The following is a 23,911-nucleotide window of genomic DNA, read 5'->3' as shown; positions in this document are numbered from 1 at the left end:
AAATACTTCCTTTAATATTATTCACCATTTTTCTTGGTGAATAACATTCTTGGTTTATAGTTGTTTTTCTTTGGTCATTAGTTACATCAATCATCTTCTCATGCATTAGAAACATGCTATAATCCTTGTTTTTCATCTACAGATAATGAGACTTAGGAACCTCTTTGGATGCCTTAACATGTTCTCTTTTTCTTTGATCTTAGAGCGTGAATGTGATAGCATCACAATGAATGGTCTGTTCCCATTTTCACTCATTTTTCTTCTTTGTCCTTCAACTAATTTGAACTAAATTTACATGTAGTGATATTTTTCTTCACTTTATTATTAACTGAAGTATTCATTAAAGGTATTTCTCATTTCTGATACCATGTTTATATTGGGGCATGTCTGTTGCCAAATCCACGTTTGGCCTACTACCAAATGGCACAGATGTCAGAAACCATGGCACCAGCTTTTGAGAAAAGAACCAGTTCATTATGAGGTCACCTAGCAGAAGAACAGAGACAGTACTCTCAAACAGTCTCTCCAAGGATAACATTTGTTATGTATTTATGGGGCTGAGGAACAAAATAAATATAAAAAATTCCAATTGGTGGAGTCTGATCAGTCACTTTCTGCCAATTCAAATTCTGGTCCAGAACTACAACAAAACAGCACATCTTGCTTCTACGTGTTCTTTTAACCATCAGTTTGGCATCTCAATTTCATCTTCTGTGACTATTTTTCTGCTCAAACAATGAGAGGTCACCTCAAGGACAGTGAAAACTTCTTTGGGCCTGTGCTCTAAAACACAAATGTAAATTCATTTAAAAAAATGTTTTTTCCCTCATTGAAAATGAGTACAGGAGTTACCCATTTTGGGGAGGTAGAATCAAATGAGGATTCTTACTTTGCTCCTAGGAATTTAAAGTAGTCAGAGTAACACTGGATCTAGAGGTCCCTTGACTTGGGATAAAAATAGAGCCCTACTAAACACTGGAGACTAATGATGACCACAACAGAAGAGACACTAAGGAAATTTATACACATACAACAAAAGGTGAGTAGAAAGAGGTGCATAGAGATGTGGCCAGGATGGAAACTGGTAGTTCAAACCCATGCTACCATGGTGGGGAGGTCCTGTGGGGGTACAGTTGCTTAGTGAGGAAGCTCACTCCTAAGTGTGGGAGATATGGACATGGATGATGTGGTACAGCCAGTGCACAGGGCCCCCTGTGACGGAGACGATGATCAGAAGAGTGCCGCCCCTCAGGACCTGATCCTCTGAAGTGTGCTGAGACCCCACTTGGAAAGCCCAATATGATATGTAATCAAATTTTATAATCAGATTATATTTATGGTTATTTTGAAGTCCTTTTGTTAGTTGCAGACTTTGGTTACTCAGCTCTATAAATAGAGAAATTCACAGGAAAAGGCCTAACAAGCAATGTGGAAATAAAAGTTTTTTATGAAACTGAATAACAAATTCAGATGCTTATGGGAATAAAAGGAATTTAAAAATTGCTAATGTAATATCAAGATTTATTATAAGGGATTGAATAATCTGTGAAGGACTCATAATGTAATTTTTTTTGTAGTACTAGCTTTTAATGTTTTGCTTTTTATTTACAGAAAGTATTTTTTGACCCATGACCTACAGCAATGAGAAATTGAAATTTATGATTAGAAGTAGAATATTCACTTTCTCTCTCTCTCCATGACACTCCAAAATATGAGCTTCTATGTGAAATTAGGTAACTAAGTATTACTTATAAGTCAACAAAATTTTATAGGATGAACTGTTTTGGGCCTGGTTTCTATTGTATAAGTCAAGTTTGTGATGGTAATCTAAAGACATGAACAGACACTTAAAAGAAAAGACATAAAGACATGATTAACCTCACAAATAATCAAAATTGTACACTGAAATAACACAAGAACCATATTTAATTGGTGAAGATTTTATTTCCCAAGTCAAGCAGGTTGGGAACACACTGTGGAGGTAACAAGGGGAGAAGCAGGTGCTCTGGAGTATTGCATCTGAGACAAGCAATGTGCAGCCTCAGGGAGGGTAATTATTAAATAGATCTTGTAATTAAAATATACACAGATTTAACAAACTAACAAAGATTTACCTCATAGATATGCTCTAAAGCAAATGATACTGTTTAAATTGCTATTCATTGCAGTATTTTTGTTTAGTTTCTGAGAGAAACCTCAGTATGATTTTAAATGACTCTGGTTTAGGGCCTCCCTGGTGGTGCAGGGGTTAAAGACAGTGCTATCAAGCTATCACCAGCCACTGCAGCAGGAGCTGGATTCCAGTTTGGACAGGAAGCAACCCAAATGGTGAAGCAGACTTCTCCTGCCTCACCTGCTGCTCCCCTCAACAGTGTATTTCAGTCTATCTGCCTGTTCTGCTCCCTACTCTGTGTCTGGTGAATCCCCTCTCCCCCACCCCCACCCCCAGCCCCATATCTCTGGCCTGCACCCCAGCTCTTGTATGCATAAATAAATAAAAATTTTTAAGATTTATTTATTTATTTGTACAAGAACAGGGGTACAGGCCAGATGCGCGGGAGGGTGAGAGGATCCACCAGAGACAGAGCGGGGAACAGAACAGGCAGACTGACAAAATACACTGCTGAGGGGAGCAGCAGGTGAGATAGGAGAGGTCTGCTGCACCATGTGGGACCCTCGCCAATGGCCGGGATCACACCTATGCTGCCGAAGCTGCGGACAGCTTCACAACACTGTGCTCAACCGCCTGTGCCACCAGGGGAGACCCTATAAATAAATCTTTAAAAAAAAAATGAAACGACTCTGGTTTAGCTGCAGGTGCTTTTAAAAAGTGAGGCAGCTCCTTATATATTGATATGTATCAATCTGCAAGTTGCATTTAAATTTAAAAATGAAGAAAGAAACAGTAACTATAAATGTTACCTATAGTCAAATAACTTTTGGTTTAACAGATAGCATGTGTGTGGATGTTCTTTTCTGGATTATTTCCAGATACTAGGAAACTGGTATCTAGAAAAGGCAAGTAAGATGCTTGCCTTTGAGAATGGAATGAGGCATATAGAGGACAAGATCGGCAAAGAGAATTTGTTCATCATTTCACAGTTCTTAATTCTGAATAATGTGAAGGCATTAATTACCTACTCAAATATATACATTTAAATGATTAACAAAAATAAATAAGAATCTTTCACTCCATCAAAATGAATTTATGTTTTCTAATGCATTGTTCCTTGAAGTTTCAAAAATTAAGCATATTTAATGGATTTTAATTTAAATATATGTTATATATTTACATAAATATATACAGTATATATTAATATATATCACCCCCTTTTTTGCCCTTTTGGGTTTAGGAAAACTTGAGATACAATAATCCTTCATGAATAATCCATATACACCATACCATATTGAATAAATAAGCTTTTTCCAAACAATCAATAAAGAATAAAATTATTGACTTTGATTATAGCAATTTATTTAATTATTAAGACAGGTAAATTTCTTCTCACAAATATAAGGAAACACTTTAGTACAAGCAGCAGTAGCAATATTTGTTAACTTGACGTATCCACATTTGGCACCATGGGTACTTGGTTGAAAACTCCTACAGTAGAGAAGATATTTTTATAAAAAGCCATGCTTCAGGCTAAGTCTTTTAATCCCAAATGTAAAATATAAGGGCACAATTATTTCAGTAGACATAAATATCCTGAGATAGATATATGGCTATAAAATTATAATGTATAATTATGTCTAAAATGAATGGAAATATTGCCAATGATAATAAGGTGGAGAAGATTACAAAGGTCAGTGTAGGATTCAACACATGTAGATTAGACATGCATATTTGAAAATTGTTCTGAGACCATGAACATAATATAGTAGTTAATAAAATAAACATATTGTGTGACATATGGTAACAAGATAAAAATATTTCCAGTTTCCCATGACTAAGATGACCATGCCCAGGGCTTGTGTCTCCAGCACTAGGCTTTTGAACAAAAAAGCTGTTCTTACGTGTTTGAAAAGGGAGGGCATATTTACACTGAGCCTAATGTCTTTCACAGCAAACACGGCATCACAATTTTATGAAATTGAGGAACGAATTTAGGGAACATGGTTTTTAAGTTTCAAGGATAATATACACAAGAAAATATTACTTCATTTTAATTTCCCCCAAATGATCATGAGAGTAAAAATAATTTCCAGGAGCAAAATTATTGAGAGAAGATACCAACCTTTGAATATCTGTACATTATTTCATATCACTTCTATTTAAGGTTTCTCATTGTCCTACACACTGTGCTTCATGGCTTTCTCGCATCTCCTCATAGACATATTTCTCTGCAATGTTTTCTGGTCATCCGTGCATTCCCATTGTTTTAAAATTATTTTGAAAAATTGGTTGTTTAAGGGTTTGGGCCTTAGGTTTCCTGATGGTCACTTCCTGCCTTCCACTAGAACACTGTCTATACACTGAGATGACACAAATTTACACCCCACACAGACTTCTCACTGGAACTTCATAACCACCTATCAAAATGCCCAAGGGACACCCCATAGGAGCTAAATGTTGAGTGGATCAATCAAACATAGACAGAAACCAAAATCTAAAAATTCCCATCAGAATTGATGGCATTCTTTATCATTCCTTTGCCAAAAACCCTGGAACCGTCACATATTTCTCTGTCTCCCACATCTTTGAAATATTTGTAAATTCTGCAATTTTTAATAGCACCAACCTGCACCTCTTCAACTATCTACTATTCTTCTCTAATCTAATGATTCCAAACAGACTCTCTAAAATCTAGTTTTTATCCCTTGTCATGTATCCACACAATTGAATCTCAACAGAAAACCTAGATGAGTCTTGAAAACAGGAAGTCTAATTTGGAAACATCTCTGCTCAAAACCCTCCATTTGTTTCTTAATACACTTACGAAAGAAAAAGCAAAACCCAAAGTTCCCACACTGACCTTTGATGTCCTACACATCTATTAACAAAACTCTTATCATAGAACACAGAAGAAAACATGTAGCAAAATATTAATTTCCTGTGTTTAGAGGATCCAGCACAACAGAATATGGGAAGATGAAGTCCTTCAGATCAGATTGTTTGGGGCTCTGAGATTTACATTTGGTTGCCTGTCTAAAAAATTGCATCAAATGGTGTTAAGCATGTCCCTTGAATTGCAAACAAATTTTTTCCTTTTCATATATATCCATGTAATCTATAAATAAGTTACTGAGAAAGAAATGGAGAGGGAAGATTATGAGATGAAGACTTACAGATTCCGGGAAAGTTCTACTCCATCCTGCCACAGCCAGGGATGTGTAGTTCCTTTATTGTGTAATCCAACCCAATAGTTGTATTTGATTCTTTGTTGAATGAATTGCTGTGAGAAAATTAGAATTATTAGTGTTATTTATAATTTTAATCATAATTTATCTAGAGAGGACTTACTCGGGCTTAATAAAGCCAACATACCTGCTCCTTTTTGTCATCAATCTTAATGAGATGAGAATGCCGGGCTTCACATGCCTGCTTACTCTCAACCCAACTTTTCTCTTCTTTTGAAAAGTAGTAGCAGTCGCTTCCACAGCAGGACCACTTCCCATGACATGTATCAGGAGGAATTTGTTTATCTTGAGACACACCTCAAAATAATGCACATCTCATTAATGAGTACTTTATGGAATGGAGCCTGTTTATCTTGATAACAAAAATCAGTATGATCCTCAATCCCAAACCCTTTAGAGACCTGTACATTTATGTACTTCATTGTTTCCTGCTGATAAATGACAGAGAATATGTGATTTCCCTATATCATAAAAATCTATATGCTAGGAAGAGTTCCTCTCCAAATCTGTAGGTAAGTGTCCTGTAGATGCAGGATTACTGTCCTGGCTACTCTCTCAAAAGACCTAAAGCCACTGTAGTACTGAGGAATCTTGTCCTTCTCAAGTACAAATAGTCATTAGTAATATGAAGTATTGCTCCTCAAGTTAGAAATCAAAGTGAATTTATAGATGATATATTAACAAGGATGTATATGTTTGGGAATATACATTCACAAGTACTATCCACAACTGATTAATTCAAAATGACAATACAACAGAATTTCCCTTTCTTTGGGAAAGCTGAGCATTTTATTAACTATAAAACAAAAATGGATTTGATGAAAATAGATGAGCAAAATGAAAGCTCCCACCAAATTCCAATGAAGATTTTAAATTAAATCTAGAAATAGAGCAGAAAAGAATATTTATGAAAAATAATCTGTAAGCTGTGAGCTTAAGTATATAGTACATACCGGTATGATTTGGTGAATTTGAATGAGTAAAAACTACTGGTGAAGAAGTAGAAGTTCCTCCTGAATATATTGATTTGTTGCAGTCTTGATATTTCTTATAATCTTCAATTCATATTATAAAATTAAGATCATTAGTGCTTTAATACATCATTTTGTTATGACAGTTTTTTTCAAATTCTGGGCAACAGAATAAATCATGTTAACTAAACTGTAATGCAATCAGAGAAAATGTGAGGTTAAAATAATTGTGTCATAAATTAAAAGGAATTTTTTTTTTTAATAGAGGCATGTTTTATTTATTTATTTGTTTGTTTGTTTGTTTTGTTTATACATGCACTGGGTACAGTCAGAAGCGCGGGAGGGTGAGAGAATTCACCAGAGCCAGAGCAGGGAGCAGAGCAGGCAGAAGGACCGAAGTACACTGCTGAGGGGAGCAGCGGGCGACAGGAGAGGTCTGCGCGCCATGTGGGACCCTCCTCAGGTGGCCGGGGAGCAGCTGGGGATTGAACCGGCGTTGCAGAGGCTGCGGGCAGCTTCGCAACCCAGCGCTCAACCGCTGCACCACCGGGGAGGCCCAAAAGGAATTTTTAAATAAAAAATGGGATATGTGTTACTTTTAAAGTATCTGACGGTAGTCAACACTTGCAGAAAAGAAATAAAAAATAGGGCCTCCTTGGTGGTGTAAGGGATTAAGCACCACACTATGAAACAATTTGCAGATTCTGTGAGTTGGATCCCCAACTGGCCAGGGAGCAACCCACATAGTGAAACAGACCTCTCCTGTCTTCCCACTGCTCCCCTCAGCAGTGTATTTCATCAGTCTGCCTGTTCTGTTCCCCACTCTGTCTCTAGTGAATCCTCTCAACCCCCCCACACAATGCATCTGGCCTATATACCAGCTCTTGTATACATAAATAAATAAATCTTTTTTTAAAAAAAGAAATAAAAAATAAAGAAAATATTAAATTTATGCCATTTGCGCTCCAAACAGAGACTCCAATGTTTGTGAAGTATTATCAGTCTTTTATTTAGTATTTAAAATTTGAAATTAGAGCTAAACCAGGTGATGTGGCTCTATGTTTACTATAAATTTGTAAAGGATTCAAGGAATATACATGGGGAATAGTTCAGAGAGCCAACTGTACTGTATAGAGAAGGTTTCAAATCTCTGAGAGAAATAACAATCTCTTCAAAATATTCACCAAAAGATGTAAAAACCAGAAAAATATGAATATTTAAGTGTATGAACATATTTTTTGAAATCACTGGAGAATTTGTTATATATCTGAGAATCTTCAAATTCAATTCCACCACCACCCACCATCTTTCAGTCAAATTGAATGTGCTCTTCAAAAAATCTAACATCACAGATCTTAATGTTTTCAAGATGATAAATATAACTATTGCCTCAATTCAACAATCCATTCCACTACTACCACTTCTTGTGAATAATTAATTTTCATCTCCTTTCCTTTCTGTCTACTCTCACTGATGTCTTAATATGTGTATTCTCTTTTTCCATGCTAGTTACATTTTACCATTACATACTATTTACATATGAATTCTACAGATTTCTAGATCTTGATTTAGCCCAAGGATCATCCTCCTGACTTTCTTAGAACATAACCTAGTCTCCCTGTTTCACATGTCTCTCCATGATCTGACTTCTGCTTTCCTCTACTAGGTTTTCAAAAACCTTTTATATTAACACATGGATCCAAATTCATATCTCTAATAAAATATCTTGCTTGATCCCCAGGCTTTAAATCATACGCTACAGATGCTGACAATTTGAGTCTACTTATAAAAATTCACTCTTGAGACACAGAGCAACCTAAATCTCTCTGGTTATTTCATTGATATGTTACACATACCTCAATCTTTACAATTATTGACACAAAAAAACCCTTAAGAAATAATAGTATACATTTTTCTTGTATTTCCTTAAATATTTATCATTTATGCTCCCTACACTTCATTACTTCTTTGATGACACCAATTCAGAAAGTCATTGTCACTAACTTTCATCTTTAAATAATTAACAAAATATTTTATCCCCCCATTTTCCAGTCCATATGTATATAAATATATATATACACATATGTGTAAACCACACTGTACATGTCAGCAAAGTTTTTGAGTTTTAAAGCTGTTCCACAAGTTTGTAGCAATAAAATAAATATTACAATCATCATCATTATCATTATCAATATTAGCATCAACACCATCATGATTATTAATATTTCTATAGAACACAATAGTTTACAAAGATTCACCAGTTATGAAATATTCATATTATCTGATTTGTCATCCTGCCTCTTGTTCCCATAAGAAATGTGTATAATGATACTCACACAAAATTCCTAAGGCTGTAGTTGCCAGCAGGAGAATAAAACATAAAATTCCCAGACTTACTGCAATGATGTGCCAAGGAAATCCTGTACAAAATCAAAATGAAAAGAACAAAATAGAAATGTAGTCTTTAGAGTATAAAGTTAATATCATAATTCCTGTGATCACATCTCATTTTATATTATACTTAAATATGCCCCTCATGTATAAAACATCAGGCATACAGTGTGAAATAGAGATTCAACTATTATGATCACTTTTTACACTTGACATTATATGATTTTCAGATCAAGAAAGCAGAAAAAAATCATTACCTCTCCTTTTGTGAGCTGTATCTCTCTTGTTCTGTTTCTTTGACTTGGGCAATTTGAGTTCAACATACGTCACTTTCTCCTCACTCATTTCTGAAGGTCACTGGCAAAATAAAAAGCTGAATTTCTTGCAGTGTTTCAGAAGGCAAAAGTAATATAATTACAAATGGTAATTCATTTAGAGAGCTAAATGAGTGATGGGCATGATAGTCTAAAATAGTTAACCACTGATCTGAGACTATTACAAAAAAGATGTATATTATATATGGATAGACATTAGAATATAACATGTAAATGATATATAGCATGTATGTAAATGTATATTTAGTACAAACATGGTTTTTCACTTATCTATATTTACCCAAAGATATGATCCTATTCATATAGAAAGCAATTTCACAAAAAAAATAATCTCCTCCCTGGAAATATAATGAATAAATAGTGATTAAAGGGTCCTCCTTGGTAGCACAGGGATTAAAAACAGCGTTATCAAGCTATTGCCAGCCACTGCAGCACAAGTCTATCCCTGGAGGGCCAGGGAGCTGACCCACATGGTGCAGCAGACCTCTTCTGTCTCCCCCGATGCTCCCCTCAGCAGTGTATTTCAGTTGATCTGCCTGTTCTGCTCCCACTCTCTCTTGCAATCTGGTAAATCCTCTCATCCCTACCCCCCACATCTCTGGCTTACACCAAAGATCTTGTATGCATAAATAAATAAATCTTTAAAAAAAATAATAGCGATTAAAGAATAGAAAAAAATTTCCAAGCTAATAAATTTTGGTCTTACAGAAAGAATTAGATATTATATCTTCCTAATAAATTTGCATTTTGGTTCTAAAAAAAATATCTTAATTTACCACTTATTTGCATTTTAAAATTAGGAAACTGATCTGAACAATCATCAAATAATGATGAAAAATACAAACTTCCCTTCAATTTTCAATAAATATTCTCTCTACCAAAATACAAGATTGTAAAGCAAATTTGCAATAAATTCATGTATTTTCCTAGCTAACTAGCTTGTGTTTAGTTTTATAATTGAATATCTTTATGTCCAAATAACAGGAAAACAAATTTGTAAATATGAAACAATTTATTTTGATAGAAAAATAATTCTCTTATTAAAATATTCAAGCTTTCCTGTTACACTTAACCTTAGGCAAAGGGGTTCAAACTTTGGGTAATTCATTGCTAATCAGAAAACAGCACCCATAGAGGTTAAAAAAAGAAAAAGTTTTATATTGTCTAAAAATGGATAAATGTTTCCCAAAATACCTAAGGATTAAAAATATCATGTTTTGCATAGTAAGTATTTGGACCCACTATCATTCTGATCCATTCCACTATCCACCTATAAAGATCACATTAGATATTAGTTAACATGGATGCCAAGGTCAAATCTTTCCAACAACAATCTAAAACCCTCCCAACATTCTGCACATCTTCCCCAGGGCACATTCTACTTGATCTCTCCCTGCCCAGCAGCCTGACAGCAGGGCTGGGGTCACACACCCACACTGGCTCAACATACCTGTGTGTTTGCCTTGGGGTTTCACCAGCTGGAAAACAAGCTTGGGCAGAAACACAGCGAGGATATGCTGGCTCTGCTGGCCTTGCTCCTCTGCTCTGAAGCGAGGAGGCCCTTGATGTGTGACTGGCCTCAGAGACTGTGTCAGAGAGAGAGAGCCAGTGACCAGATGACACTCAACATTCCCTCACAGAAAGTTTCCACTGCTGACTGTATCTCATTTACCCCACACTGTGTCAGTAAAAGTATAGAGAACTGAAATGCTACATGTTATGGACAATAGTTCAATCCAAACCTCAGCTTTTTACAGTTCAATAAAGCTTGAAAAATAAATGGCCATCTCAGAAATTCATGAGATTCTTTTGTTTCTTCAAAATTTGTGTTTAACACAAAATTTTAAAATATATAAAAATATTAGGGACTTATCCATATTCTACCTGCTATGATTGACACTTATATTTATGATGATAAGTCCCAAACTATTTACACACACACACACACACACACACACGATAAAATACATGTATATTACATATATACTTGGTAAACATAAATAAATGTCAAAATGTACAGAAATGTTAGCCCACATATTTAACAAATAGCCCAAGGACACACAGATTGTTATATAGCTTATAGTAAATAAAAATACACACAATATTGGGATGACTTATTATTTATTACCAGATTCCACTTCACTCTTCTATTCCCTTTTAAATGCTTGAAGACTTTTTTACTAAATAATAATAACAAAGAGAGAGATAGGGCTAAAATAATGAATGGATTCTATTCATCCCGATGAAGGATCTAATTCAAAATCATGTGTTTTACTATTTGTAACCAAAACTGCCAGAGCACTTTTTTAAAATTATTATAAGTTAAATTCAGTTAGAGCACTATGCTCATTTAGCCCTAGATTAGGTTCACACAGGAACAAAAGCAGTTTTTCTCTTTTCGTATCTACATCTTTGATCTGTGCACCTAAAGTCCCCAGTCCCTGATACTTTGAAATCCTTCTTAGAATCCTCTAGTAATAACAATTGAAATTCACCTTTATGTCACCTACACTAAAGTCTTTCCAGAAGCACTTTTCACTAGTTTGAGATTCCTTCCCCATCAGTCCCAAAGCAAAAATGTTTCATCCCCTCTAAAGGATGGCAGACATTTGAGATTCCGAAGCGCTCTCTCCTGCAGGTTTGTCTTTACCTTATTCTGCTCTTTGCCAGGATCTAAGTGACTGCTTTCAGGGAACAGGTTTCTGACATAACAAATATAATGAGGAAAGTATTCTTGAAAACTTTCTAAAACACTTTTTTTTGCTAAACTCTTTCCTGTCTTTAAGGCGCCCACACACTTTTATATCCAAGTATCTGTATATATTTTAGGGTTTCTTATATATAAATATATATATGTACCAAAAATATCTATGCATTTTAAGGGCTTTTTATACTGATTACTATAGCTCTTTTCTCTCTCAGTTCCTTTTGTCCTTTAAGGTCCCACTTAAATATCATCTATGTTTCTTTTTTTTCCATCCAAAATGAAACCAAAAATATCACTGAGTAAAAGAATAAGTAGTAGAAACCAAGACGTAAACCCACGATAATGGTATCCTATACTTCCAAAATACAGAGAACGATATGAACCAACGTCACCTCAATAAAAATAAATAATTTTTAAAAACTTAAGCCAATAAAATGTGAGAGAGAGGAGGGAGGAAGGGAGTCTTAGGATATCAGATGAACAAAACCAAGGAAAATGGTAAAATATACAAGTATCTTAGAATGAAGTTTATAATAAAACAGCCAGAGTGCATAAAATTTTGATATATTTTAAAATACCAAAGTTCCCAGAGAAAACAGGTTTTTAATGTTTTTTTTATATATTTCTTATGCATTATCTTCAACAATTTGGCTTTTATATTTAAATTGATAAAAGTTAAGTCCATAATACATAATGCTACTAAAATGTAACAGAAACAGATTGGTTTTAACTAGGAAAAAGGAATTTGTGTGAATAGAAATGAAAGTGATAGTTCAGTTTTCTCTTATCCTATAATATGTCCATGCAATTTTTGATTAATAACTAGTTTATTGATAAATTAAATATCAAATTATTGTGAGCATTTATATTACTGTTTTGCCTCTAGTAATGCACATTTAGGCTTTGATTTGCTTTCTTTGTCACTGTCACTATTGGATTTTACTTACTTTAGCTTCAACAGAAAAGGAATTACCTTTAGCTAAAAGCTATTAAAAAAAACAGAGTTAGGGTTGTTTCTTCTCATCTTTTCCATTTTTATTGTCTTCCCCGTGAATATCTTGGGTAATTACAAAATAATAATCAATGAGTAAATTATGTTTTATTAGGCAACTCTCCCTTTTTATTCATCTTTTTTTATACATTTGTTTTCCTAAGGTAGCAATGCTTTAAAATACTGTATTTTAATACCATTAAAAACACATATTTTAATTCCATTTTAGAGGAAGCCAAAACACATGCACAAAAAAAGGCTTTGTAAAATTTTGAGCTGCCCCAAAATATAAGATACTCAGTACATTATAATTTGAGATGTTTAATGAAATGTAAGATGGCCATAGTTTGAAAAAATCATGTAGAAGGAATGCCTACATTGATGGTTGTTTCCATTAAGATGTTTAAAATTTTTGTACATGGAGTGGAAAGTTCTCCTTCAAATTATATTGTGCTTATAAAATAAGATGGATGTTAGAAAATCATGTGTCAAGTGACTTTAACTAGATCTAATTATCAAAGATATAAAGGATCTCTCACATTGATAGCTCATTGAGAAGATCAATTATATTTGTAAACCTATAGTTGGACTGATCACGAAACAAAGAATCACAAAGTACCTCAGTCAAGAATGAAATTATGTCATTCAAAATTCTATAACTATTAAAAGGAAAATAAAATATTTATGAACATGAGTAATTTCATATCAATAAACTTGACAACTTAAAGACATGAGAAAAATCTTTAAAATCACCCAGAGGTAGAAAACATGAATCCCCTGAGTAAGTCCTGTCTATTAAAGAAATTAATATTACAGTTAAAAATTTCCCCACAAAAACAAAAAAACAAACAAAAAATTCCAAGGTCAGATGGCTCCGTTGGAGAGTTCTATGAAACACTAAGTGAGATATTACTAATTCTACACAACTCTTCCAGAAAATTATGAAGAAAATGCTTCCCAACTCATTCTATGAGTTCGGCATGCTCAGTGTCTGATAAAATCAGAAGACAGTATCAAAAAAGAAAACTACACCCATAGTCATAAGGATGACTAATACTTTAAAAATGGAATATAGTAAGTGTAGACAAAGACCTGTAGAAATGGGAATCCTGTGCTCTCTTGGAGGATAGTATAAAGGTGCAATCACTTAAATTTCACATAAATACCCTGAAAGCCTGTCTGTGTCCTGAAGGAGACCCTTATCTCCTGGGGCACAGGGCTTAGGGGCTGAAAATCAAATACATAGCTTCATCCTCTTCTGGCGCAATTACAAAACAAATTGAACTCAATGTCACAAGGTTTCTTCTGTGAAAGTGAGGGCTGTGATTGAGGGAGAATGTGGTGCCTTAAGATGGCATGAGGATATGTTAAAAGAGCCTTATGAAGTTGGAGACATGGAGCCAACAATTCTGATGAGTCCTTACTACCTGTGGAAGAGACTTCCTCACCCCCAGTAGCAGTGGCCTCTGCACCTTTAGTGCTAGCAGCTTCCTCATGCACCAGAGAGCAGCCTCTCCATCCCCACTAGAAAGAATTAACCCATATTGCATGACTATAATGTAATGGACTTCCCCGAAGCAGCAATTATGGAAGACAATCTGATTTTCTTTTAAAATATACCCCCAACAACATATCTTTGCTTCTAGACCTATAACTAGACACAGTCCCAACAGACCTTTGAAGTTGTGACCTCTGACAAGGTGAACCACTCTAGTAGAACATTTGAGGTTTTTAATGTACACAGAGAAGACTCTAGAGAAAAAAATATAAATGATGTTAAGGGAGTGGAATAATTGTGGAAGGAATATAAATTGGTTTGGGTTTACAAACCAGATATTACACACCTTGTGTTGCAGCTCACAGAGTTATGAGGGATTTAACAATATCTTTGGCTTGCTGGTTGGTTGGCTAAAACATTAAATTAAATGTGACTTATAGTAGAAATTAGAAATGCAAGACACGTCTTGGTTAAATATAGAAAGAAGGGATTCAATGGCTTAGGGAGTTTGGAATGGCTCAATGGATTATAAGAAATAAGTGTGATGGGAGGTCCAGCCTCCTTGAAGTGCTCTATAACAGTCTCTTTTTGGGTCCCTATAGGGGGCTTTGTTCACAAGCTCTATTTGCCAAAGATTCTCTCTATATCTAACCACTTAATAGTTTTAGTTCTACTGTGGTCATGTAAAGTTTACATTTGATTCAATTTTTATATTAGGTATGAAACATATTAAGGATCACATTTTTTTCACAGATGTCTGATTACTTCAGTCCCATTTGTAGAAAAGGCTATTCTTCTACCATGGAAATGCTTTTCTGCCTTTCTTCAAAAATCATTTGGTTCTTCTTGTGTGTATACCTATTTCTAGATTTTCAATTCTATTCCTATTATTACTGATTCTATCTCTCTACTGTTATCACACTCTGGTTATAAAAGCTATAGCATAAATATTAGTATTGGATATAGAGTAACCTCTCACTTTATCCATTTCCTTAGCATTTTATTTATTCAAATTGTTTTGCCATCTCATATAAATTTGATGGTATGCTGTGTATGCCAACAAAAATATGCTGGGCTTTAGCCTGAAATTCTTTTAAACATTCAGATCAATTTCAGAAGAACTGACCAACTTGCTTTGTTGAAGCTTCCATTTCATGAACATGGCATTTACATGTATTCAAACTGGTTTTGTAACAGTGGTTCCCAGGAAAAGGGAGGTTCCAGGTTCCCTACCCCACCTAAGGAAGGGTGGAGCTGAGTAGGGAAGAGGGGAAGCTGGAAAGGAGACTGAGGAAGGAAGGATGAAGGATGGAGAGCCAGAAGGAGACCTCGCAGGGGCTCATGGAGCAGAGAGAGCGGATTTCTGCCTAAAGAAGTTGCACTTGCTTCTTGGTCTTGGGATGGTTGAAAGAGATGTGAGTGTCAGACCTATGGGGAGGTTAACAATGGCAGTGTTTATCTTGATTTTGATTTTGCTCTTTTTCTTCCAGACTTATTTGACCATTTCTGACCTTACCTCTGGGTCCCCACCAAAAGGTGCTTTAGACTTGTGGCAAACTTTTAGGCCTCAGCAGTCCTGCTTTGGGCAAATCATGTTTGTCTGGGCATTTATCCACAAGGTGATGGGTGACTGAGGTGCTTGATTTGGAAACTATACTTTGTCTTTTCTTTGTTGCACACTAATTGTACTAAAGTTCCTTTATATTAAAGATTTTACACACTAGAGTATGTTTTGTCTTGATGTAGCAGATGCCAGGATCTATTTACAGCAGGCAGGGAGCTCTGGGGTGCCCCTCAACCTGTCCTGTAACAGTTTCTTTACAACTCTTGCAGATTTTAGCATATACCTACTGTATATATTGTGCTGTTAACTTTGTAAGCCTATTCTAAACTTTGTAAGACTTTTAATTTTGTAAGCCTATTCTATGAATTAAATGGTAACATATTTTTAATTTATTTCCATGTGTTGATTGCATATGGAAATATAATTTCAATTTTCTATGTTGATACTCTATCCTATGAACTAGTTGAACTTGTTTACTTCGAGGGCTTTATATTTTTCTTTATTTCAGTCACTTGGCATTTTCTTTGTAGAAAATTTTTCTGCAAGCAGAAACACTATTACTGTAGATATAGTCTCTGAAAACAGAGTACTATTTTTTTCAAGCTGTAAATATTTTTATTTTTATAAATTGAATTTTTTTTCTTACATCATGTAGTCCCCATAGTTCTCCCATTACTATATGAACCTGTGAGCCATCACCATAAACCTTTGTGTTCTTCCACCCGTTTTGACCCTCTTCCTTCACCCTCCCTTGCTGTATGCCTCAGACCCCTCAGACCCACAATCAGCTTTCCTGTTTTGACTTTTTCTTGACCTTTGTCAAACTGTAAACATTTTAAATCTTTTCTTCTCTTATGCTCTGGGTAAGATTTTCAGTAGTATTTTGAGGAAGACTGGAGAAAGATGGCATCTTGTCTTCTTCCTGATATTAAGGACGGAATTTTCATATTTGAATGTTCCATTTTTTTTGAAGATTTATTGTGCATTTAAGAACTGGGGTACAGACCAGAGGTGTGGGATTCACCAGAGACAGCATGGGGAACAGAACAGGTGGATTGACTGAAATACACTGCTGAGGGGAGCAGCGGGAGAGACAGGAGAGGTCTGGGGCACCATGTGGGTAGCTCCCTGCTGCAGACATTGTGGATGGCTTCAAAGTGCTATGTTTAACCTCTTGAACCACCAGGGAGGCCTGAATGTTCCATTTAATAGTTCTAAAGAATCTTCAATTCATTATGTAAGCTTAAAATCACTTTGCTGGTATTTTCTTTCTGCTTAAACTATTTCCTTTAAAATTTCTTGTATGTTAGGTCTCCAAAATAAATTCTTCAACTTGAGGAACTAATTTGAACTAATCTTTTGTTGATTATTTTCTTCAGTTTTTAATTAATGTATCCGTTAGGGTATTTCTCATCTCTGATACGATGTTTATTTTCTGGCATGTCTGTTGCCAAATGTGGGCTTTCTACCCAATGGCACAGAAGTCAGAAACCATGCCACCAGCTTATAAGAAAAGAACTAGTTTATTACAAGGTCACCAGACAGGAGAACAGAGGCTGTACTCTCAAATAATCTTTCCAAGGATAATGCTTTAGGAATTATTCATGGGGCTGTGGAATAAAATACTTACTAAAAAAATTCCAGTTGGCAATCTGATCAGTTGCTTTGTGTTAAATCATGGTTGAACTCGAATTTGAGTCCAAAACTACAACAAAACTGAATACATCTTGCTTCTAAATATCCATCTAGCCATGAGTTGGGCATCCTCAGTTCCATCTTCTGTGACTATTTTCTGCCCAGACAATGAGAGGTCACCTCAAGGGCAGTGAAACTTCTCTGGGCCTGTGCTCTAAAACACAAATGTCAATTCATGAAAAATCTGTTTTTCTCCCATTTAAAATGGATTTGGGGAGATGGATTTCGGGGATATGGAGTCAGAGGAACATTCTTGATTTGTTTCTAGGAGGATAATCTGAAGTAGTCAGAGTGACCTTGGACCTAGAGGATCCATGACTTGGGATGAAAATAGAGCCCCCACTAAACACTGGACACTAATGCCGATGACCACAGAAGAGACACTAAGGAAATTCAACCCCACAGAACAAAGGGTGAGTGAAAAGAAGTGCCTAGAGATGTGGTCAGGATAGGAACTAGTGGTTCAAACCCATGTCATCATGACAGAGTGGTCCTGTGGGGGGTAGAATTGCTTATTGTGGAAGCTTACACCTAACTGTCAGACAAATTTGGAAAAATGCTGTGGTTTACCTAGGGGGTAGGGTGCCCTGAGATGGTGATAATGATCAGAACAGTGCTGCCCCTCAGGACTCGAGCTGACCCTTTGAAGAGGTGCTGAAAGTCCAGTTGATTTGTCGTCAAATTTTGTAATCATATATTAATTGCAATTATTCTGAAGTCTTTTGTTACTTGCAGAAGTTGCTTACTCTGCTTTGTAAGTAGAGAACTCCACAGGAGAAAGTCTAATACGCAATCTGGAACTATGTATTTTAACCTCATTGTTCATTTTTTTTAAAGATTTATTTATTTATGCATACAAGAGCTGGGGTACAGGCCAGAGGTGTAGGGGGTGAGAGAATTCACCAGAGACAAAGTGGGGAACAGAACAGGCAGATTGACCGAAATACACTGCTGAGGGGAGAAGCAGGCAAGTCAGGAGAGGTCTGCTGCGCCATGTGGGTTGCTCCCTGGCCAGCCTGGGAAACAACTCGTGCTGCAGAGGCTGTTTTTTGCTTCATAGTGAGGTGCTTAACCCCTTCCACCACCAGGGAGGCCCCTCATTGTTCACTTTTGTACAGTTTGCTTTCTCCTCAGGTGTAGTCCCCATAAAATTCCCACCACCAAATCACCCATGAGCCATCACCATCGTCTCTTGTGCTCTTCCCACCCCTGTTTTATTCCCTCTCCCTCTCCCTTCTGATTTATAGTTGCCTGCTAGTTTTGTCCTTTTTTCCCCCAATCCCTTATTTAGTTCCCCTATATTCTTCCTATAAGTGAAACCATCTGATATTTTTCTTTTATCCTTCTGGCTTATTTCACTGAGCATGATCCCTTCCAGCTCCATCCATGTTGCTGCAAAAGGCATGAGTTTATCTTTTTTGATTGCCAAATAGTATTCCATTGTGTATATTACCACATCTTCTTGATCCATTTATCTTTTGGGGGCATTTAGGTTGTTTCCACATCTTACCTATTGTATAGAATGCTGCAATAAACATAGGTATGCAGGTTTGTTTTTTTGTTTTTTTTTTTCAAATTAATGTTTTTGTTTCCTTTGGGTAGATTCCTAGAAGTAGATTTGCTGGGTTATACGGTAGATCCATTTTCAGTAATTTGAGAAACTTTCACACAGCTTTCCATAGTGGTTGGACCAGTTTGCACTCCCACCAGCAGTGCAGAAGAGCTCCTTTTTCTCCACATCCTCACCAACATTTGTTGTTGCCAGTAATTTTAAACATGTACCATTCTCACTATTGTAAGGTGGTACCTCATTGTGGTTTTGATTTGCATTTCCCTGATTATAAGTGATGTTGAGCATCTTTTCATATACCTATTGGCCATTTGCATAGAAAAACAGATTTTTTATGGAACTGAGTAAAAATTATAGATGCTTAAGGAGAAAAAGGGATTTACAAAAATTGCTAACAGACTATCTAGATTTGTTGCATGGGATTGAATAAACTGTGAAGGACTAATGTAATAATGATTTTTTTTGAAATACTAGCTTTTAATGTTTTGCTATTTGTTTACAGAAAATATTTTTTTAAACTATGACCTACAGCAGTGGGAAATTGTATTTTAAGTCAACAGAATTTTATAGGATGAACTATTCTGTGTCTGGTTTCTATTGCTCATAATCAAATTTGTGATGATAATCTACAAAGACAAGAGCAGACACTTAAAATAAGAGAAAAATACATAAAGGTATGATCAATCTCAGAGATAATCAGAATTGAGCATGTAAAATAACATAGGAAACCTTTCTAATTTTATTGTTGAAAAAATTATTACCAAAGTGAAACCAGTTGGTAACACATGGTGAAGATAATGTTGGGAGGAGCAGGTATTTTGGAGTGTGGCATCTGAGATGAGCAGTGAACAGCTTCAAGGAGGGTAATTATTAAATAGGTCTTATAATTTAAATGTACTGAGATTTGACAAAGAAATAATCAGTTAGAGATTTACCTTATAGATATGATCCAAGCATATATACTGTATTAAGTACTATTCATTGCACTATTTTTCTATAATTGCAACATTCCAAGAGAAACCTAAATATCATTTGAAATGAAACTGGTTTATTTGCAGCTACTTATAAAAGTGAGGCAGCTCTTTATGCTTTGATATGGATCAATCTGCAAGATGCATTTTAAGTTTAAAAATTAAGAAAGAAATAGTAACTATAAATTTGACCTATAGTCAAGTAACATTTGGTTTAAGAGATAGCATGAGTATGGTTGTTCTTTCCTGTATTATCTCTGTTCTGACAGCTAGGAAACTACTGGAATGTTTGCCTTTGAGAATGGAACTAGGCAAATAGAGGACAAAATGGACAAAGGGAATTTGTCCATCATTTCATGTCTCTTAATTCTGAATAACATGAAGGCATTACTTACCTATTCAAATAAATGGAATTAATTGATTATCAAAAATAAATAAAAATCTCTCCATCAAAATGAATTCATTTACTCCATCAAAATGAATTCATTTTATGTTCTCTAATTTGGTTCTTGAAGTTTCAAAATTAAGCTTATTTTAGGGAGTTAAAATGTATAATATGTATACCATATATTGATATGTATAATATACATCAACATATACCTTATATAGTAACATATATGCTTAAAGCATATAATGATATATGTTATATATAATACAGATATATATATCTCCTTGTTCAGGAATACTTGAGATGCCATAATCCTTCATAAATCATGCATGTTGACTAATTTGAATAAATAAGCTTTTTTCCTAACAATTAAAAAAATTATTGACCTTGATTATAACAAGTCATTTATTATCAAGACAAGTAAATTTCTTTTCACAAATATAAAAAAACACTCTGGTACAATCAGCAGTAGCAATATTTGTTAACTTGATGTATCCACATTTGGCAGCAGGGGTACTTGGTTGAAAACTCCTACAGTAGAAAACATACTTATTATAGAAAGTCATGCCTTAAGCTAAGTCTTTTAACACATGTAAAATGTAAGGGCGCAATTATTTCAGTAGACATATATAACCCAACATAGATATAGAGCTGTAAATTTATAATTATTTTAAAACAAATGGAAATATTGCAAATGATAATGAGAAAGAGAAGATTACAAAGGTCGGTGTGGAATGTGATACATGTGGATTAGATGTCAGATGTCACATTTGAAAAATTATTCTGAGACCATTAAATTTAATATAGAAAATAAATTATGTGACACATGGTAACAAGATAAAAATATTTCCAGTTTCCCATGTGTCTATAGCACTAGACTTGCTTTGAACATAGAAGCTGCTCATATGTGTTTAAAAAGCAGAGGACACATTTATCCTGAGCTTAATATCTTTCACAGCAAACACAGCATCAGAGTTATCCTACACACTGCTTCATGGCTTTCCTCTCAGCTCTTTAGACACTCTTCTCAGCAATGTTTTCTGTTATCCTTGCATCCCCATTTTTCAAAACTATTTTAATACTATTTCAAAAATCTGAGTATTTAAGAGTTCAGGCCGTAGATTTCCTGATGATCACTTGCTGCCTTGCACTAGTAACATGGTCTACACACTGAGATGACACAAATTCACACTCCACACAGATGTCTCATTGGAACTTCATAACCACCTACCAAAATGCCCTGGGTACATCCCATAGGAACTAAATGTTGAATAGATCCATCAAACATAGATACAAAAACAAAATCTAGAAATTCCTCATTAGAATTGATGGCAACAATGGCCTTATCATTTCTTAACCAAAAGCACTGAAATCAACTGATTTCTCTGTCTCACACATCTTTGAAATATTTATATTCTTTAATTTTCACCAGGACTAATATGCCCCTGTTCAACAACCCATCATCTTCTCTAAGTTGATGACTCCAACTAGACTTCCTACAGTGCAATTTATATCCCCCAAATGTACTCACACAAATCTAATCTTAACAATTATCTGGGTCTTTAAAACAAGAGGTCTGATTTTGTAAACCCTCTGCTCAAAACCCTCCAAAATTTTTTTCTTTTTCTTTCTTTTTTTATTTATATATATTTTACATCAGTGTTCATCTTTATATTTATGACCTCTCATGTCCCACATCTTTGTAGCACACAAGAGATAAAAATAGAACAAACTATTATTTTGCTGTCATTGGCATTTCCTTCATTACAGAATATGAAAAGAAAATGCCCTTTAGATGTGATTATTTGGGGATATGAGATTTGCATTTGGTTGCCTGAGAAATGGCATCAAATGGTGCTAAGCATGTCCCTTAAATCTCAAAAAAAAAAAAAAAAAAAACCTTTCCTTTTCCTATATATCATGTAATCTCTAAATTAGTTTCTGAGAAAGAAATGGAGAGGGAAAACTATGAAATGAAGACTTACAGCTTCCGGGAAAGTTCCACTCCATCCTGCCACAACCAGGGATGTGTAGTTCCTTTCCTGTGTAATCCAACCCAATAGTTGTATCTGATTCTTTGTTGAATGAATCGCTGTGAGCAAATTAGATTTACTAGCATTATTTATAATATCAATCATGACTATTTATCTAAAGAAGACTCTCAGAAAATACCTATAATTTCAAACGCCAATGATAATGAAGTAGGGTTGATTCCTCAGTTGTACAGGGAAGGAATCAAAATGAAAAGGTCTCAGTGAGTCACTCATGGAGAAAGAAACCAGGAAAGATCATGGTAGATTTAAAAATCTCCACAAATACTAGAATATGTAGGTAAATATGACTGCACCAAAGTTAGAATTTCTCTTCATCAGCAAATTGCCCAGCAGGCAAATTTTAGTTTTAGCAAACTAAATTGCCCAGTAGGGCAAATAAGTAAAAAGAAGTAAAAAGAACAGATATTTCACATGAAATCAAACACATTGTCAAAAATTTAGAAAAGTGCCTCATTCACTAGAAATCAGGGGAATGCAAAGAGAGGCTACAAAGATGTATTTTACAAATACTCAATTGTCCAAGATTAAGATGACAACAAGACACCAAGCTTGCAGGATGGTTAAGATCAAGGAAATTTCTTTAAACTATTAGAAAAATCTTATCAAACATTAATTTGGAACTACAATAAAAACAAACTTTTATGTTCCTTGTATTTTACTCTTAGGGTGACTTGCATTAAAGAGAAAAGAAGACATATGGAAGTTAATAAACATCCTTGACAATTTTCCCTATCTATGAAGTTGGAATCACAGTTTTGAACATTTTATTGCTGAAATAATTACATTGATAGAGCCTGAAACACCTTAACATTAAAATATTTTAATAATATATAGTTGGTATTCAAAAATTGCTTTATTTTTATAGATTAAAAGAAAACAAAAATTTCAATAATAGGAATCAAACAAGAACAGATTTATAAATCACAATGAAAAATAGGACGGTAAACAATTTCCTGAGAGTAAAAGAAAACTCAAATCATTTAAGATTGATAAATAAAAACTAAGTTTTAAATTGATTAAGGTATTTTAAGCTCTATCTGGGTTTATGTATTTGTTTGATTCCATATTCTATTACTTGGTTCATTCACTTATTAAGAGTGATTCCTTATATTGTTATTGTAATAATAAAAGATCATAAACAAGGACACATAGTATTTTTTAAAGATTTATTTATTTATGCATACAAGAACTGGGGTGTAGACCAGAACTGCAGGAGGTGAGAGGATTCACAGAGTGAGGAATAGAACAGGCAGATCTAGTGAAATACACTGCTGAGGGGAGCAGCGGACAAGACAGGACAGGTCTGGTGTGCTATGTGGTTGCTTCCTGGCCAGGTAGAGATCTAACTTATGCTGCAGTGGCTGGTGATAGCTTGCTAGTGCTGTGCCTTTAACCCCTGTGCCACCAGGGAGGCC

At 35.0% G+C, this 23,911-nt stretch overlaps 1 long non-coding RNA gene across 1 annotated transcript; it reads left to right on the top strand.

Moving 5' to 3' along the window:
* Positions 1-560: 560 nt before the first annotated feature.
* LOC119248337 (uncharacterized) lies at positions 561-23,199 on the top strand. Its single transcript, XR_005125909.2, has 3 exons — positions 561-1,039; positions 17,782-17,926; positions 23,162-23,199. It is a non-coding gene; the product is annotated as an uncharacterized LOC119248337 (long non-coding RNA).
* Positions 23,200-23,911: the final 712 nt, after the last annotated feature.

The sequence above is a fragment of the Talpa occidentalis genome, unplaced genomic scaffold, assembly GCF_014898055.3.
Source record: "Talpa occidentalis isolate TD23 unplaced genomic scaffold, MPIMG_talOcc4v2.1 talOcc4.16, whole genome shotgun sequence".
NCBI classification, from domain to species: domain Eukaryota; kingdom Metazoa; phylum Chordata; class Mammalia; order Eulipotyphla; family Talpidae; genus Talpa; species Talpa occidentalis.
The sequence above is the reverse complement of the archived record's forward strand: the minus strand, read 5'-3'. Positions and strand labels throughout refer to the sequence as shown.